A 19769-nucleotide genomic window follows, 5' to 3' on the forward strand; every position below is an offset into this window, starting at 1 on the left:
GAGCCAGCGGTTGAGGCGGGGAAATTTTTGAAAGTGTCAGCGATAAAAACGCACAATACTGTATGCATAGAAAGAAGACTATAAGGAAGCAATCTCGATTATCCGTCGTAAGTCGTTGCGACTACCAAGTCCGCTCGCTCGCCCGCCCGTCCGTCCGTCCGTCCATCCATCCGTCCATCCATCCATACAATCCTCAATGAGGACTAAAGAACGTCAGGGTCATGAGTATCGGCCAACACCAATAGCTGGAAGGGGGTACATTGATGGGGAAAAGCTGCGCTGAGTTCTTCACACGCTTGCACCGTGGTTCTTCAGTTGTATCCGACTACAGTTCGAAAAACGCACCCGTCCAAATGGGTGAGCTGCATTTCCGAAATGAACGCAAAGTAGAATCCACAGTGATAGAATCGGTAGAATCACAGGAAAAATTGTCTGCCAGCTACGTCCAGTTTCAATTTTCTCCCTCACTCTACCTACTACCTTGCATGATTGCATCGTTTATTCACCTAGACTGTTGCGGAAATAAACTTTAGTAGAATGCTTCTCTCAAAACACATGAATTGTTTGAGCTCAAATTTCGCATAGAAACGGTGTTTTGTCAACAGAATTGTTTTACACGACATTTGTTTGGGTTACTTGCATGATTCAATCAGAAGTTGTCGGATATTCGCATCGGCTGCGGTGACAAGAAAACAAGTGCCGTAAGTGCTTCGCTACGCACCTAAGAAACAAACCACCTGTGCCCGGTTACTTTTGACAAAGACTGTACCTGTATTTTCCTCACAGCGTGTGCGAGTGGGTTAGCAAACGATCCGTACATGCCACTAGCAGTGCGCAAGGCGTGTCTGATCATGTCGCAGTGCATACGTACCTTGCACCATTTACATGATTAGTGCAAAAGTATTCAGACGGTCGACAGACATGAGCAAAAATCTTTCTTGTGCATTGCTCGTTGCCATAACTGTGATGCCAAACGGCAAGAATATGAACAGGGCCACCCTAGAAATGAAAATTTTTGGAGGAAAGGAAATGGCGCAGTAAGCAGTCATTGTAATATTGTCTCGCATCTCGGTGGACACCCAAACCACGCAATAAAGGAAGGGAGGAAGGTGAGAGTGAAAGAAAGAGAGAAGGAGGTGCCATAACCAGTGGCCATAACTAGGGCACCGCAATAATTTCGACCACCCGGGTACCTTTAATGTGCACCGACATCGCACAGCACACGGGTGTCAGTTCACGAACCTTGGCTGATGCGGACCAAAATCGAAGCATGCATAACACAATGGTGACCTCCGAATTTGGCCCGGCTGTCAGCTCCAAAATCTAACCTTGGCCGATTTGGACCAAATGCAATGTCGAACTATAATGGACTGTGCCCGACACGATGGTGGCCTCCAGATTTGGGTCATGTCTAAAAATTTGGCCCTGGCCACCTCTGAAATTCGACCTTGACCCAACTGGACCAAAAGCGATGTCCAATAATAATTGACTGTGCCCGACATGATGGCGACGTGCAACTTTGACCCGGGTCATTTCCAAAAATTTGGTCCAGACCACCCCCCGAAAAAGTTGTTCACAGCTTTTAGATTCGCGCCATCTCATTGCTATGGTGTCTTCATTTACGTCACCACACTTCCACACGCCACACATCGGTTCAAGTGGAGTTACGCCCCAGCTAAATTTTTTGGTTGCATTTCGTGCGAACACACATTACAAGGCAGAACAGCGAAAGTCAATGTCGCATTGGTCTTACGATGATGCAGTACAATCAGCGATGCTGCAGTTCAAAAAAATTAGCAGAACAAGCGACATTAACTTAGCGACTGCACAGTAAGAAAGCAAGCTGGCTCCGGTGGGCCACGCTGCACAGGAATTAGGGCTTCAAAAATTGCTGCCTCGGTGAACGTGTTCAGGACAACGGTAGACAACATATGATGAGTGCTGACTTGAAAATAAATGCTTATAAGAAGGAAGGCAGTGAAGAAGGAAACCTCTCACTGCGCATACCAAGGAATCACAAGGGAGTCACAAAGGTTTTCTTTTCTTCGATGCCTTTCTTCTTAATAAACATTCAGTTGAGTCAGCGCTTGCTGTGTGTTATCTACCTTTGTCCTTGTGTTTTTCGCACTGTTCACCACCCAAGCATGTCAAACTGGACGACACTATTTTAGGGCAAAGAATAATAAAGGTATAAATTGTAAACTGTGGGTTTTAACTTCCCGAAGTGACACATGTGCTAGCAGAGAAGCCATAATGTGGGACTCTGGATTAATTTAGACCACCTGGGGTTCATTAACATGTGCTGCCATTGCACAGCACACGGGTGTTTTTGCATTTCGCCTCCAAAGAAATGCGGCTGCCACAGCTGAAATTGAACCCGTGGATTTGGTTAGAGAAGCTGAATCCCAAAGCCACTGAACCACCACAGTGGGTCAAACAGGCATGGGCAGTATCGAAGATATGTTTATCTTCGGTACTAACTTTTGATACATCTTTCTGTATTATTTATAGATTGTCAAAAATGAAAGTTTCAGAGTATTAGTATCGAAAATATATTTTTATTAATGATACTGGACAAGCAAAAAAAAATTCCGCAGATTTTGAGGCTGCTGTGAGTCAGACTTTGGGCCGGCGGTGCTTGCTCAGGCAGTAGCGCACTGAGGAAAGGGACAGAGTATAATTAGAAATAGACGATGCCAATGCAGCTGGCCTGGCCAGCCTTCTTTCTTCCATTGACAACGTGCACCTTACGCTTCTGTACACTCGGTGACAAAGGGAAGAGGAGACAGGCTCACCATTGTGGTAGAAACAACACCTTTCACCCCTATTTCAGGTTGCAATGGTTGCCAACAGAAATGGACGACTGACGCCATCGTGCTTGGGAGCTTACAGAACATTTGTTGTTTACTTTGTTAGCCCAGTAAAGGCCACGCACTCTTCCACATGCAGGACAATGGGTTCATCAGCACCACCAGCACCAGCTGGCACATTCCTTTCATTCAGAAAATGCAGTGCTACAACAAGCCGTAGATCTCAAGTGCCACTGGTGGAACTTGAGTTTCTTAAATGCGCCACTAAGATCCTAGAGTCGACGTGGCTATAAGCTTTACTTTGTTCACTCATAATTATCCGTTGAAAAGGTACACCTTCATAAAATACAACATATGGCAACATGCTCATCTACTCCTGTAGAGAGGTTTTTTTCATTTTCTTCACTTATAGCATGACCACACCGTGGGGATCTTTTGGACCAGCAGTTTGAGAAAACTGCTGTTACTTAACACCGTAGCACCTAAATAACAGTTTAGCAAGATATGTAATGCCCAATAAAAACTTGCACCTCTTTTATTTTTTGTTCTCTTTTTGCCAGATTTTGAGCAGAATGTTCAATTCCAAACCACTGTTAACTGCAGTACTAGGTAAATCTGTTCGATTTTTTCAAGCGCATGGAGCTTGCACCTTTTAGCACAGTGCAAAGGCAGAGGCAACTTGGTAAATACTGCAGTAACAAATGAAAAGCACCAGAAAAAGTTTATTTATATGCAGTAAAGTGCTACCAGACCAGTACGCATGAAGAACATTAACTTTAAAAAAAAGAATTTTGCTTGGCTCCTTATGGAAGCGATTGTTTCAAAGTCACTATGGCTTCACTCCATAGTTCTAACAAAACCAGCTGCGCCAACAGCCCTAGAGAATCTAGAGAAACTTAAAGGAATCTGTGTGGCTGCATTTGTTTGAATCCTTCCGAAAAAATCAAATACATAAAAGACTCCAGAAATCAAGGAAAAATTTCTTAACTTAGCTAATCATACCACCAGCTTTAGTAATACTGGCGATTTCAGTGATGTATCAAGGTACTGACAATACAATATCAAGTATCTATATCCAAAATCAGTTTCGCATCTGTATCTTGCATTGGTATCAGAAATACAATTTGGACGGTATCAGTATCAAAGATACTTTTTTTAAGTGTCGTGCCCAGCCCTGGTGTCTCTTATGTCAACTGCAAAAGCAGCCAGATTCTGCCCTTCACATTCTTTTGAAAACGATGTGACACTTATGAAATTTTTTTATCATGGGGTCATCAATGATCAATACCGTTAAGACTTTTCTGCTAGAAACCTGCCACTATTTTTTTCCAGCTGCTTGCCTATGAAAGCAATCAATCTCATGGGTTTTTTTAAGAAACAAACATTTCCAGGATCAGGCCACTGCTTTTTTTTTTTATGGACTCAGCTAATCAAGTGACATACCAAGTTCTGCACAACTTCATTGCTTTTGGCCTCTTTTGAAGGGTTTACACCTTACTGCATATAAAAAACAGCCTACAGCACAACTGACCTTTTGTTGAAGAAGGCTCTCAGGCATCAGAGCAAAAGCAGCTCCTTTATCAGCAAGAAGGCACAAATTTCCATGCTCTAGGAACTTCGAGACACTTGAAGGGAAAGCCCAAGCCTTGTCAGCAAACACCCTGTGCCTTTGTGACCTCGTCTTTAATATCCCCACAATGCATAACCGACTAGCCCCAAAACTGCTGCTACAAAACATCTAAACGAACATTTCTGCAGCCTGAGAAGGCTTTTGAAAGAGTTGTCCTTAAACGAGTCTCTCTAAACCTCATCTTAAAACCTTAGTCCTATTGTGCAGAATGGCACAGTAACTTGGTCACTAACAGGAAACTGTTCAGTTACGACACAAACAATTCCTCTGCGTCATCTTTTTAGCTTGCAGTGTCCCTCAGCAAACAGTTCTCAATTCGTTCCTAGTTTACGCTACAGAGCTCCCAACTAACACACCTTCTAATGCTCAACTTATCGCCTAGTAAGGAATACACCTCATTAGCCTGTTCCTGTAGCAGCATGTAACAGAGTTGGCCTTAGAGTGTTGTTTGGCACATAACAGTGCAGCAATGACATCACTGCCTACACCATGCATGAAGAGTGCTATTAAATGGCTAGAATGTTATCGGAACTTTAATGGTTGCAATTCAGCATAGAATATCTGTCTGTGGATCCAAGTACATTCTTGGCAGATCAGAGACATTTTTTGCACCATGAAATGTAGTAACCTCACCTTGTGAAGGCACATCTGCAGCATTGTTAATAAAACCAGCCATAATCACGGCTACTTTATACAATTTCCAAAATTAATTCTTTGTTGTGGTAAATTATTACTCTATGTAGCACTGGCCCGCCTTAACCCGATACGTCAACCGTCACTGATTTAACCTGTGCAGAGTGCTCAGATGTTCCTAGTATCACACCACCAGAGGTTTCACGACATTAGGCATCTGCATTGGCACGCAGGATAAGCATAGGTGCAGAGCGAGGATGCAGATTGACCTTACAGCCTCTGCCACAGCCAATGTGATCCACTGATCTAGAGCCATGACAGCACTGTCATGGTTTGTCAGTCAACCGCACGGAGTCCCATAAGTGAGAAAACAGCCCCGCAACCTGGACTGCTCACCTATTGCCATCACAAAATAGGCAATGTTTGCTAGTGGTACTCCTAGAATAGATCGTCTACAGATGGTTTAAATAGCACCTTGCTGTTGTCCTCCTTCTTTTGCACCGCCTGTAACTGAGGAACTGCCACTTATCGTGCAGTGCAGGCAGTGCAGACTGGAGTGAAAACAGTGTTCCATAACCAATTGTATTTCAATTTTTGGAATTGTTCTAGTGGATTACAGTTTACTCAGCCACAGCTGATCTCATCCTTCTTTGTGTACCCAACTGTTCCCATTTAAGATCCCTTGCTAGGTGGTTTGTTTAGACTATAGATACACATGAGATTTGATGACACATCGTCTTGTTTTATTTTCTTGTGCTTGAATGCAGTGGTGTAAATGCTGCGCCCATTGATCACTTGATTTAGTGCAGAGCACAGAAAACAGTTTGACACGGAGCAACCATTTTCCACCTGCCAAATTTGGAGGCATATTTTGTGTAATAAATACATATTATTCCTATAGTGTATCCCTTTATCAGCTTTAGCTATGATACTCATGGATGGTAGAATTATGTAAGCAGGGTCACCAACTTTCATGAACTCCTACTGGTGTCATGCAACTTACACAGATCACTCACCACGGTGCCAAAGGTGTTAAAAAGTAAAATTAACGCTAAGGCGCCCGTGTGCTGTGCGATGTCAGTGCACGTTAAAGATCTCCAGGTGGTCGAAATTATTCCGGAGCCCTCCACTACGGACCTATTCATTCCTATCTTCTTTCACTCCCTCCTTTATCCCTTCCCTTACGGCGCGGTTCAGGTGTCCAACGATATATGAGACAGATACTGCGCCATTTCCATTCCACCAAAAACCAATTATTATTATTATTAAAGCTTCTCCACATGTTGCAGCTGAACGGCCAGTCACATGAGCACGTGGCAGGCATTATCAGAGCCCAGGATGAACAACGCTTAACAGGCGTATTCTCGATGGCAGAAACATTCCCAAGCAGCAAAAGACTAGCGCGCTCATGCACACCAAACAGCCTATGTAGGTTCTGTCTGTCATCAGCAACGGTCTTTGATAGCAAGGAGCCTCTGAATTTGTTTAAATGTGCAACACGTATTCTTCAGTCGAGTTCCTCTTCAGGCACTCAGTCCAGAAGGAAATGGTACAGCAGTGGTGCACATGCCATGTGCGCATGCCCTCAGTTTAACCCGGGGGCTAGCTCTCACAACGGGGCGTTTCACGATTCGAATCTGGCGACACAATGCATTCTTTAAAGAAAAGGCCCTCAAACTTGCTGGGTCACGACTTGGGTCATGAGATGTTGCTCAGGAAGAGCAACACGGGTCGCAACCGGTGGCAGCACTTGCCATCGCAGGGCAATGGCACCACACTGCTGAGCACTGAGCCACGAGTGGCATGAGGACTCCCAGGGATGTAAAGTCGAGAATGACCAATTTCCCATATATGCGCATTAACTCATTAATGCTACCACATCATGCACTTAAGGCAGAGCTTAAATGTCCCCTCTGATTTTTATTGCACTTTGTCTTCCTTCTACAGCAGGCAGTGCCTATGGTATTCAGAGTAACCCATTGTATCGGGTTTGAGCACGCAATAATGAGTGTATTAAAATTCAAGGCCATGATTTCAATGTTAAAGTTCAACAAAAAACAAGTTAGGTTAGCACATTTGTATCAAACTCATAAGAGAACATCAAATTGTGTCATTAGTTTCAGCAAAAGGAGGCCAAGCTATCAACACTCCTGGCAGTTCGCTTGCGTTCGTAGTGCTGAGTTGGCTTCTGGAAAGTTGCACCCGTTTGGACAATCTTTCTTGAATGGTACATGCTTCTGTGTGAAAAATTTTGCGGTGATCGAAAAAACTGGTAAACATGCAACAGGCACTGCTCCACAGTGCCTTCCCCTTAAAGAAAACAGGACAGCTTTGCACAAGGTGTTCAAACGTTAGTCATCTTTTCAGCCCTCCAAACGGTTACACGGCAGTCATGCTTATCCTTGTCGTTTTGGGCCAGCCTTTCCCCTCAGCATCCTTTTCCATTCCTCACTTCAATCGTTCCTCTCCACTTTTAGCTTTACTTGACCCTATTTTTTGGTTCTGCTGAATGTAACTCATTGAAGCCATTACCTTTGCTGTTCACTGAGGTCAGTAATGAGAATGAAGGTGCTCTAAAACAATTAGCAGAGCTGTGAGTGTTAGATATATTTTTTCTTTTTTCAAAACACAATTATTTTTTGCCTTAGAAACCAATATGAAAAAGCAAATGTGAACTACAACACTGTACTTGCAGCTAAGCCTTATAAATATTGACGGAGAGGACGTAACAGCACTTAAGACGGGACACAAGGAACGAGACACAATGTGCATCAGCACTCTTCCTTACAAATATGAGCATGCCAACACAAAATCAACGATACAATAACATTATTATAGTTATGCGCCACAAGCATTCACAAATGTATTTCTCCCAGTTACTGTAGCAACATTAAAACACTCATCCCATTTGGCAAACTTTCAGCAGACACCCACTTATCTGTTGCTCATTATAAAAAGCAATTTATAAAAATAGTGGCACATTTTGGAAAGAAGAAAAAACTGCGCACAGGTCTATGGTAAACTCAAGAAATGATGCCATGAAGCTCTTAAGTATAAAATATATTAAAAGAATACTGAGGACAAACTGAAGCTGGTCCATATTGATTAATATCTGTGTTCCGTTGACAAACAGGCTACTTTCACTGAAAACAGTTATGAAAAGTTCATGTAGCTAGCAAACACCAAAAAAAATGAAGTAAAGGTATCACCACCAAAAGCTGTTTTCACAAGCAAATTGCAATGGTATCAAATGCATTTTTGTTTGATAACAGTACCTCCGGCTAGTGATCCCAGTGTCTCCACAGCACCATCACAGTCGACATCATCAGTCGCACATCTAAACTAGCGACAATAAACGGTATTCCATTTTTAACTCCAAATTTCACAATAATAAGTAAGTCCTTTCCTACCAAACAAGTGTCAAGAGAGCCAAGAAAATCCAATTTTAATGACAACAAAATATTTTATGGACTAGACCTCTCTGCCCCTTCGAGGGCTGCGAAAAACCCAATATCACTCCATTCTCTCGAAAATGTTTACATACAGTGGCAAGAGTAATCTGAATTTATATGGGTGCTATAGCTGTATTGTAGCAGTTCAACTAACTATGTTTTGTGCACGACAGCCACATCCCCCACCTTGTGATGTGTGAGATCAAATGGAACTAAATCATCTTTTTGCCTTGCATGCTGCTGCGCCTGTTGAGTGAACAGTGATGACAACACAAAGATTATAGTTGAGAGTACAAGGGTTAAAGTGCCTTTTGCATTCTTATAAGGCAGACAGTGGGCTATGATACTCACCGCAGCAGAGGACTACATTATATTTTAGTGCGCTAGCACTTAAATGGGCATTCCCTACATTTAAGCCGTTGTGTGCTTGTCTGAAGCCTGTTTTGTGGAAAGTTGCTCACCTGGCAACCGGGTGGTAGGCAACCTGCCCAGGCATATTGTAATCTACAGATTGTAATCTATAGACTGACATCGTATTTTTAGATTTTGCATTTGCAAAAGCCCTGGATAAAGTACCCCATAAACGCCTGCTGATAAAACTTTCCCAATTAAATTTGCACCCCCATATTTTGAAGTGGATTGAAGAGTTTGTAACTAATCATTCGCAGTTTGTCTCCGTTAACAATACGAACTCTTACGGGGAATTCCGCGAGAAAGAGGCGCGGATCAACCATTTGTTAATTTTTCCTACTGCAACCCCTAATTGCCGAACTCACTCCTAGTAACGTCGGGAGTTCCATAGGGATCTGTGCTTGGCCCACTACTGTTTCTCATATACACTAATGATCTGCCCTCAAACGTATTATGTAACATACGCATGTTTGCTGACGACTGTGTACTTTATCATGCTATTCTCACCACTGCTTACCAATCTTCTCTTCAAAATGATCTCAATGCTATTCAGGAGTGGTGTAATAAGTGGCTAATGGAACTTAACCCATGTAAATGTAATCTTTTGTCCATCAGCCGCCCGCCGTAATCCTCTAATTTTCTCTTACGAAATATCAGTAGTTCCCGTACAACTAGTTCAGTCATACAGGTACCTAGGCATAACAATTTCTAGCGATCTTTCTTGGAGCTCGCATGTTACTAACATATCGTCAGCAAACAAGACACTAGGTTTCCTCAAGTGCCATCTTCACCATGCTCCAAAACATGTAAAGTTATTAGCTTACAAATCATTCGTCAGGTCCAAAGTAGAATTTGCATCGCCCATTTGGAATCCTCATCAAGCTTACCTCACCAATGCCCTCGAATCTGTTCAAAATCGCGCTGCTCGCTCCATTCATTCATTGTACTCTTATGACATCAGCATTTCCTCCTTAAAAACAGCATCCGGATTATCACCCTTATCGCTCCGCCGTCGCATTGCCAGCCTGTCTCTATTTCACAAATTCTTCCACAGCCCTATGCCCATTGCACCTTATATTCTTCCCCCAGCACGCATATCTCATCGCACCAGCCATCACCTACAAGTTGCCCGTCCACGCTCACGCACCGTCACTTTTTCTAACTCCTTCTTTCCTCGTGCAGCCGCAGACTGGAACGGCCTTCCAAACAACGTTGCCATCATCACTTGCCCAAGTCTTTTCGCTGAAAATGTAAAAACTTTCCTGTTATTGTGAATATGCGCTTTTAATTGTTGCCACCCCTTATGTAACACCGCTCTTTTGGGGCCTTTAAGGAAATAAAATGAAAGGAAATGAACCGACCCTCATTTTTTTGACCACCTCAAGTTTTCCAATGAGCATGTAGCTCAGAGTATGGAAATGTATTTGCATTTTGCCACCATCAAAGTGTATCGCAGACCACCACAAAGCCTACCACTTAAGCTGAACTTCTGATGAGCAGTTGAGCAAAGGGCCTTTTCATATCGGAAATTTTAGAGGCTGGATGCCAAGATGTTGGAAACGTGACCTTATTGCCCCCAATGTGCAGGGCACGCACGGGTTCTCAAAAACCATGAAAGCCATTGAATATAGAAATGCTTCCAAAAGCCTCGAGAGACTTGTAATTTGAGAGACTAAAATTTGTTTCCTTTATACAAATATGCACGTCACGGAGAATCTCATTGGTTCTGAATACGAGTGTAGAGTCCATACATACCATAGCCATAGCAACTGAATCCACCACTGAATGACTCAACAGTGGGAATGAATAAATGCACATGTGTATTCGTACCTCTTTGAACAAATAGTTGCACACTATGGCAGCAATGTCCCTGGTGATCTTTGGCTTTTTTCTACAGTTCAAGAAGGACTCTTTCAATAAAAATCTTACGAGGCATGTATGTTTCATCAGCACTGCTGTTGACGCTCTCTCAGCTATTTCAACCTCTATCTCGGACTGATTACGAGAGGCATAGCGATTCAATCTAACAACGCCCTACCAGCATTAAGTAAACAAAGGCCGAAAGCGTTCCAGCGATGTCTCAAAACACACTAAAATTAGCAAACATGGCCCCAACTTTCTGGAATTGGTGGCACCGTATCCTTGGAGTACCGGAAAAATCTGCCTCTGTTCAGCAGATAACTATGAAGGTATGGTACTTGAGACTTAACATCTCAGCCCTGCACATGGGCCAAGAAGCACCATAGTAGAGAACTCTGGGGTTCTTCACTGTGAACCAACATCACAAGAGTATTTTTTGCATTTTGGCTCTATCAAAAGGTGGCTACCATGGCCTAGCCTCGCTTTGTGGCAGTTGATGATAAACTCCCGAGGACAAGTGCACTGTACAAAAAATTCTGCAGAGTTAAACCGGTGCTCGTTCTTAGCCATAGGCAGGAAAGCCTGGAGTGGGGATTCAGTGTGAATTGACAAGTTGCCACAGAAAGCTTCAAATTTCTTGCATATCACAGCGGGCTTTGTGTGATGCTATGGCATCACATACAGCACATGCACAGCAGGCAGCATCTTTAGCCTGCAGCCCATAACGGAATCGTGGATGTCCATGGCTTCTGCAAGGCAGCATTTCTCCGTTTATTTGGAATGCCAAGAAAGACGGCAGAAGTGCGAAGCACCAAATGCGTAAAACACATTGCCTCAGTGAATAAATTGTAGGCTTGAGGAGAGAAAAAATGTTGAAAGCAGCTTTTGCCGAGCTAAACACTTCAGCAGATGCTTAGGCGAAGAAGGCATTAATGATACAAAGTCCTCTTAGAAACAGCAGTGCAAAATGGATGAGACAATGATGACACTATAACTGGATGGTCTTCAGGTGTTCCTTTTTTATTGTACCTTGTGGACCTTTTGATTTTTTTATTTTGATTGGTACCGATAACATCACAAGGTTAATAAGGTACAAAAGCCTGCAGAAAGTGCTAAAAAATAGGCATAAGGCATTCATAGCACCAGTGTTGAGCTTGAAAAAAAAAAAAAAGGGAAGCTGAGCTTTTGTGAAAACTGAAACTACAAAGAAACAGTTTTCTTTGACAGAAAGTTCTTGTGCAATAAAAATTACGTTTGTGATGTGTAGGAAATGTTGCTTTAATAAACCACTGTGTTCGACAGTCCTTGCAGATACATATCTTAGAGAGGTCTCGGAAGTCCTTGAAATCTTTCAAATTTTAGAACTCAAAACAAAAGTGAACACTGAATGTGTAAAGAAGTGACACTGAGAGCCATGCGAGATTCATGCACTGCTGCTGCAAAAGTGTGGGAACAACACTTTAATGGAACATTTTGGAGCGATAATGCTGGCAGCCGTTTAGGCTAGATGTTTTGACAGCACACTTGCTATACAGTATTTTGCCGGAGGTTCCACTTCTGAAGGCTGAGAGCCCCCTGCCCCCATCAGTCCAGGCAGCAGTGGAACAAAGAGCTTTTCAAGAGTCCATGGCACGATCTAGCACCACACACAGTAGGTGTCTTCACTGCCTCTTGTGGCGTCAGCCAAATGTACTTGCACCAGCAGCGACCTATAGTGGAGTAGCAGGCAAAGGAGTTTGGTCACTTGCTGCAGCCAGCGGCCTCTCCTGCAGAGCCTACACAGCCCCAGCTCACATGAACCACAGATGGTGCATTTCTCATTGGCCAGAATTTCCATTGCGCATACCGCGCACGCATATAACGTTCACCTTTCGGTGATTTTGCTTGCTTACGAGCCTTTTGAGTGTGTGTTCGGGGCTATTTTTGTGTACAGCCCTTTCTATTTGAGGGTAGGTTCGACCAGTGCTCTCTACTTTACCCATTAGGATGACGCAATTAAAGCATTATACTCTTGTTTAATAAGCCGCAGCGGTGGCTCGGCTGCTGACCCGAAAGACGCGGATTTGATCCCGGCTGAGGCGGTCGCATTTCGATGGAGATGAAATGCTAGAGGTCTGTATACTGTGCGATGCCAGGCCACTTAAAAAATTCCAGGTGGACGAAATTATCCGGAGCCCTTCACTATGGCGCCCTTGAGTCACTAAGTGACGTTAAACCCTATAAACCAAACCACACTTGTTTAATGAGAAACACAAATTATTTCTAATCAATAGTGTCAACTTTTTCAGAGAATCAACAAAGAAATAAAATATTGTTCAATCAATCAGCGAGTATAGTAGGTGGTGGTGTGACACGTATATTAAAACAGCCTTTATGCAAGGTGTTTAACAGGTTCTGGACAATTTGGCACATTGAAGGGTCATGTCCTGGGAGGCTAGCTAGATGGTACACGGTGCGAGCTGGCGGAAAGGATAGGCGCAGGATTGGAAGGCTGTCTGGCAATGCGTAAGGCAGGCTAATAGAAGCAGACTTTCCTATGCTTGTTATCAAAGGTGTTTCTGAAAAGCCTCTCAGAAATATGAAAGCCAACCGTGAGGTGAGGGAAGAAAGGAAGGACAAAAGAAAGTGAGAAGTCTACAATCATGTACCGACTCGCCCAGCTCTTCATTCTACTGTGTAAGGCAGTGTTCTAATGAGTATAATGAGTCTTAATAAGTTTAAACAACAACAGCAACATAAAAAAAAATTGCCAGAAAGGCTGGATTGTTTAAAGAATAACTCATGTGAATTATATTGCATTTATTCAGTTTCTGTAGCAATGACAACATGATAGTGGTGATGATATGATAGCCAGCTACAAATGCAGGCTGAAATGCACAAGCTGAGCATACCTTTTAATGCCCAGCGTTTGTACCTTGCACCAGCTAGTTTTCTCAGACAGCTGTGAGAAGACCCTCGAAGTGTGGCGAAATGCAGATGGCTGACAGCACATGGAAAGGCCACAACAGCACATGTAGCATTAGTTGATCAGTAAGCGTGCAGCCAAAAGTTGCAGTGTTTTAAGAAACTCAAGAGCTTTGAAATGCAAGAGCTTTGTTGGTACCTGAAAGGGTGGCAGTTATCCGTGAGGTTGGTCACTGACATGCCAAACTACACACCACAGGTTTGTGTCCCTCTATTGCTTGTACACTCTGGTGTCTGTGTTGCTGCAAAAATGGGGCACAGGTAGGTGTCAACATCACTGACAAATGCAAGAATCCCGATACTAACCTTTCAACTCCCTTTCTGTCTGTGTGCTAACTCCAGGGACAGGAAAGGACGCTATGGGGCAACCGCAGCCAGCACAGATGCGCACCTTAACATCAAGACCCATTTCTTTACAGAGGCTTATTGGCCAATGATCCCTGTCATCACTGGCACATTGCAAAGAAGTACTAGTTGCACACGGAGAAGTTCTGACCTGCAAGCAAAACAAGTAGACAAGTAATGCACGCAAGACTTCAGAAACAGAATCGCAATTGCTAATCACTCCATTTCTTCTACGGTTCCATAATGCCGGTGATAAACGTAAGAAATCCTGCCGCCTTCCTCTTTTCATGTCTGTAAAATCACCAAGTGCCTACACTGGCAGCAGGTGTCCCGGCACAGTGGCAAAACCTCGTCGGTATTGGGAATGCAGATTTGTTATGTTACTCTTGCGGAAAGTAAACTACCACGATATTACGTGGTATTACTGAGCCGGATGTCTCGTTCGGAGTGATCAGCTGAACCCTCGACCACAAACGCCTCGCTTCTGTGGTCCGCTGCACATGCACTGCACTTCCGCGTTGTACCGCTCATTCTGATAGCATCGCACTGCTATGTTCGGGCGCAACTCACGTCGGTCCGTAGTCGCATCAGCACGTCGTGCGTGGGTGGTGCTACGTTCACACTTGCGCTCGAGGAGCTCGGCGGTGGTGCGTGGTGAACTCTTCGATTCTCCGTGCGGCGCCTTTGACGGGCCTCGTCCACCCGGTACTGCCAGAGGCTAGCGTAGCGTTGGTTCCAGTGCGCTTCATAGCCGCGCTTACGCCTGAACTCAACATCTTTCCTTCTCCGCGCTTCCCACCACGCAGGATCATCCCTTTTTCGACTCATAGGGCTGCAAACACCGCGCGACCGCGTCGTGAACCACGTCCGTCAGATCACGTTGTTACGCAGAAGGGGCCGGGTTGGCTGGGCGTGAAACTAGATCAACTCTCATCAACTCAAGGAGGAAAAAAAGTAAAAGAAATTTCGGGGACGCTGAAGCTTCGCCAAGCTAAGCGTATTGTACAACGCAATAGCGTTTACAGACAGCAGCCGCTTTCTGCTGCCGCACGCACGCACGCACGGAACGCGAGGGGTCTGGATGGATGGATCATAAACGTTGATAAAGTCAATAAAAGACTGGAGCGCTTCCTCTGAAACGGGGTGGTGGCAGCTGCCACTATGCTCGGCTTTTTTTTTTTTTAATGCATTTTTACTCCTACACTTCTAACCTTATGTCACCTATCCGCTTTTCGGCCACTAATCGCTTTTTGCTGATTTCCATCGCAGATTCACTCACAGAAGGAAAGGTGGCTGCGCTACAAAGTCCCTACCACGAGGTTAACGAGGTGGCTGGATGTTGTTAGTGGCTATTTATTAATACAACAATGGAAGGAAAACATTTCGCTATCCGCGGCATCTGCCATCAAAACCTAAAGCACCTGGGCTGCGACTGGTTTCGATGGCAGATGCCGCGGCTAGCAACGTTCCCGTCAAGTCCACGGGGGAGGCACTGCCCGGGGCTGGTGGTGGTAGTGGTTTTATTAAGAAATAATAGTAAAAAGGAAGGAAAAGATTTTTGCTAGCCCCGGCATCTGCCATCGATGAAGCACCTGAGCTGGGGCAGCGGAAATAAAGGATAGCAGGCAGAATGGAGAAATGAAATTAAAGAGGTGAGAAGACTGGAAGAGAAGCTTTACGTTCCCACTTTCCGAAGCGGGCGCTAGTTCTGTCCGTAGAGCTAGTTACCATAGCTTTGTTTGATTCAGCCGTGGTTCTCTACACCGCCGGCACCGGTTCACGGTGCGCTGCACCAAAGCCCTCGAAACACAGCGCCCCTGCACCACTGTCCGCGATTGATTTGGGTGCAGCCGCGGTGTCGCTGTGGTGCAAGGAACCTTGGCACCGTCCGTGAAGGAGGTGCAGGAAAGTTGTGCACATGCAGACAGCTTTGAGCAGACGACGCGCAGACAACGTTAACATGCTCGTAAGTGTTGAAGGTGAATTGAGGGAGGCAAGCTTCGGTGTCGTCGACGAGTCCTATGTCATTTAGCGAGAAAATTACGCTGAAATATACGCTACAGCAGGTAACTTTCTGTGTTTTTTTGTTGTACTTGCTACTTGTAACACACAAGTTTTGTTCGATTCAGCCGTGGTTCTCTGCGCCGCCTGCACCGGTTCACGGTGCGCTGCACCAAAGCCCTCGATCCACAACGCCCCTGCACTACTGTCCGCGATTGATTTGGGTGCAGCCGTGGTGTCGCTGTGGTGCAAGGAACCTTGGCACCGTCCGCGAAGGAGGTGCAGGAAAGTTGTGCACATGCAAACAGCTTTGAGCAGACGACGCGCAGACGACGCTACCATGCTCGTAAGTATTGAAGATGAATTTAGGGAGGTCTTCGCTGTCGTCGACGGGTCCTATATCATTTTGCGAGAAAATGACGCTGAAATATACGCGACAGCAGGTAACTTTCTGTGTTTTTTGTTGTACTTGCTACTTGTAACACATAAGTTTTGTTCGATTCAGCCGTGGTTCTCTGCGCCGCCTGCACCGGTTCACGGTGCGCTGCACCAAAGCCCCCGATTCACAACGCCCCTGCACTACTGTCCGCGATTGATTTGGGTGCAGCCGTGGTGTCGCTGTGGTGCAAGGAACCTTGGCACCGTCCGCGAAGGAGGTGCAGGAAAGTTGTGCACATGCAAACAGCTTTGAGCAGACGACGCGCAGACGACGCTACCATGCTCGTAAGTATTGAAGATGAATTTAGGGAGGTCTTCGCTGTCGTCGACGGGTCCTATGTCATTTTGCGAGAAAATGACGCTGAAATATACACGACAGCAGGTAACTTTCTGTGTTTTTTGTTGTACCTGCTACTTGTAACAGATAGCTAATTAAGCCGTCCGTGTGCGTGCGAGTTCACACAAAACATTTTTTTTTTTTCAGACGGCGCAACAATGGCGTGTGGGCTGTTGGAAAAATACGGGCAGGGCGAATCGCGGGAGTGTTTTGCCGGCACTGGTACCTCTGCCTGCTGCGCTAGTATGCAGGCAGATATACAGTATTGTGCGATTTTATCGTGAAGACTTTCAAAAGGTTCCCCGCCTCAACCGCTGGCTCATTTGCGATGAAACTGCACACAGAGCTTGCGTATTATGGTAACTTTTGTATCGTAGCAAGTTTGACAACGGTACTTCCTTAGTTGAGCCGTGCACGATGCGAAAACGTCATCGTCTACGTAGATATCGGCGAACTAAAACCCTCAGACGGCGTTTTTTTCCCTGAATGGCGGCAGTGGCGCCATCTGTTTTCGGCAGTCGACAGCGTCACAAGGCTGTCGAGGCGCGCGTTGCAAGAAGCGCGGGCCCTTTGAATATGCCGTTCCGGCCGTTTCGTTCTGCTTAACTGAAGCGCTTACAACATTTTCGGCTAATTGAGCGGGAAAAATACCAGAAATACTGATTTAACGAGGCTTTACTTTTCTAAGAATATTGTTTGCAACGCTCGTCTCGCCTGTGGTGACGCTTTTCACTGTCGAAATCAGATGGCGCCACTGCCACCCTTCAGCGAAAAAAAAAACCGTCTGCGGGTATTGGTTCGCCGATTTCTACGTAGACGATTATGTTTTCGCATCATGCACGGCTTGACTCAGTAAGTACCATTGTCAAACTTGCTACGATACAAAAGTTACCATAATACGCAAGCTCTGTGTGCAGTTTCACCGCAAATGAGCCAGCGGTTGAGGCGGGCAAATTTTTGAGTCTTCACGATAAAAACGCACAATACTGTATATGCATGCTGCTGGTTCGCCGCTGCCTGGACATTAATTCTGCTGCGGGTACGGGGATTCCGGGGCTCACGCAAAGCAGCGAGGTAGCTTTTAAACTGCTTATAAAGAGGTAAATGAGCAGGGCGGGCTCTCGACGGTAATTTGTGGGCGCCCCACTATAGGCGTCGGAAATTGTGCAGGGCCTTGAAGCGCGCCGAAAGTTCTTCGAACGACTCTCTAGATAGTCTGAAGAGCATCATGAAATCGAAATTGAAGTAGGAATTGCAACCACGCTTTTACAGTACTTCGGAATTCGGCTGCAATCGGTCCATACAAGTGAGTTGCGGCAATTAGGACAGCACGGAGTCGGTTTCCTGGTATTCACTGTCGCAAGAGTAGAACTACTCCATAACAAGGAACTATGTGATGTCCCCGTCGTCGACCATGGCCAACTCCATGGACGACGCAAGTCTTGTTATGCACGAAAGCGACCGCATACAAAAAACACACGCGAGAACTGCACCACTAAACACCTCCACGGCGAGCAGACGACAAGAGCTGCCTGCACGCGCTCGATTGAAAATTGTCGCACATAAGGTGCGGCGCGTCAGCAGCGCCGCACCTGCACCACAGAACTGGTTCTGCACTGCGCTGGCACCAGCGACACTTTTTCAGGACTGGTGCCGTGAACCAGCTCTGAATCGAATAAAGCTATGACATGTTTGAAGCCACCGAAAGTTGGACGGCATGTCCCGTATGTCCGGCAAGTCCGGCGTCTGCTGTTTATTTCTATGCAAAAAGTCGCAACTTTCGTCTGTCCAAAGTCCTGCACCAACTGAGAGACAGCAGCTAATCAGGATCATCTCCTTTGGAAATGCCCCGATTCTCCCGGCATATTGATGGAATCACAGGGAAAGAAACCTGGGCTGCTCTCCTCCGAAGCCGGGCTCCGGAGCAGCAAGCTCGAGCAATCCGTCTGGCACGGGACGCTTGCGAAGGACGTCCCCTTGCGGGGCTCCCTCTCCCTTGGAGGACCCGTCTGAGTGAGAGAGCGGAGGGGCCTCTACATCGACGGCAATAAAGTTATCTTGAACTTGCTTCACGTCCAGCGGTGTTGTTGTTGTTGAAAACTTTTATTGTCCAACAGAGAAAGACCACACCGCCTGGGCCGCTCTGTCTCACCCCCCTTTACAGGGGAGAGGACTTAGGAGCGGCCCAGCCGCACGGGATGGTCGCATTCGATGCTGGCCGGGTTGGTTTCGCCGGCGGCCTCTTCTGCCAGTTGGACGGCGGTGATTTGGAGCTCAGGGTCCGAGCTCCGCAACAAGGTTTCCCAGGCTTCCCTACTGCTAATGTTTTGCGCCCTGCCTGGGGAGTAAGCGCACTTCCAAATTATATGGTCGAGGGTTCCTCTCGCCCCACACTTTTTACATTTATCGTCCTCGCAGTCCGATCGGATATGTTTGTTTAGTACTGGGTTTGGTATACTCCAGTCTGCAGGCGTCTCCACGCCGTCACCTGACTCCTATTTAACGCCGTGTTTGGTGGGGGAAAACACCTCCGGCATTGCTTGTAGTGTTCTGTAATCTCTTGATACGAGATTAATCGCCCTTCTCTATCATGTTCGGCCTGAGCCGACCCATCCTGTACAGCACGGAGGTAGAGATCTCGAGCTGCACTGTGGGCCGCCTCGTTACCGCTGACAGATTCGTGCGCCGGGGTCCAGATGATGTTGATCGTCCTATCAATCACTCCTTGTGTTAAAATTTTGGTGGTGAGGGGGTTTATCCTCCCTCTGCTGAAATTTTGGATTGCAGTCTTACTGTCGCTAATAATATATCTAGCTTTGGTGCCAGCGCAAGCGATCGCTATCGCGGCTTCCTCCGCTATCTCGGTTTCTTTCCCTAGTATGGTGGCC

The 19769-nt window shown here is 45.6% G+C and overlaps 1 long non-coding RNA gene across 2 annotated transcripts; it reads right to left on the minus strand.

Annotated features, from left to right (window-relative positions):
• Positions 1-12241: 12241 nt before the first annotated feature.
• Positions 12242-15521, minus strand: LOC144128251 (uncharacterized). 2 transcript variants are annotated; one of them, XR_013313763.1, is made up of 5 exons: positions 14676-15521; positions 14067-14256; positions 13900-14002; positions 13688-13776; positions 12242-12571 (listed from the first exon to the last, which is right to left on the minus strand). It is a non-coding gene; the product is annotated as an uncharacterized LOC144128251 (long non-coding RNA). The 2 variants fall into 2 exon arrangements; XR_013313764.1 differs by having other exon boundaries at positions 12242-12505; positions 14676-15497.
• Between the last annotated feature and the right edge of the window lie 4248 nt (positions 15522-19769).

This window comes from Amblyomma americanum, chromosome 4 (genome assembly GCF_052857255.1).
Source record: "Amblyomma americanum isolate KBUSLIRL-KWMA chromosome 4, ASM5285725v1, whole genome shotgun sequence".
Classification (NCBI taxonomy): Eukaryota; Metazoa; Arthropoda; class Arachnida; order Ixodida; family Ixodidae; genus Amblyomma; species Amblyomma americanum.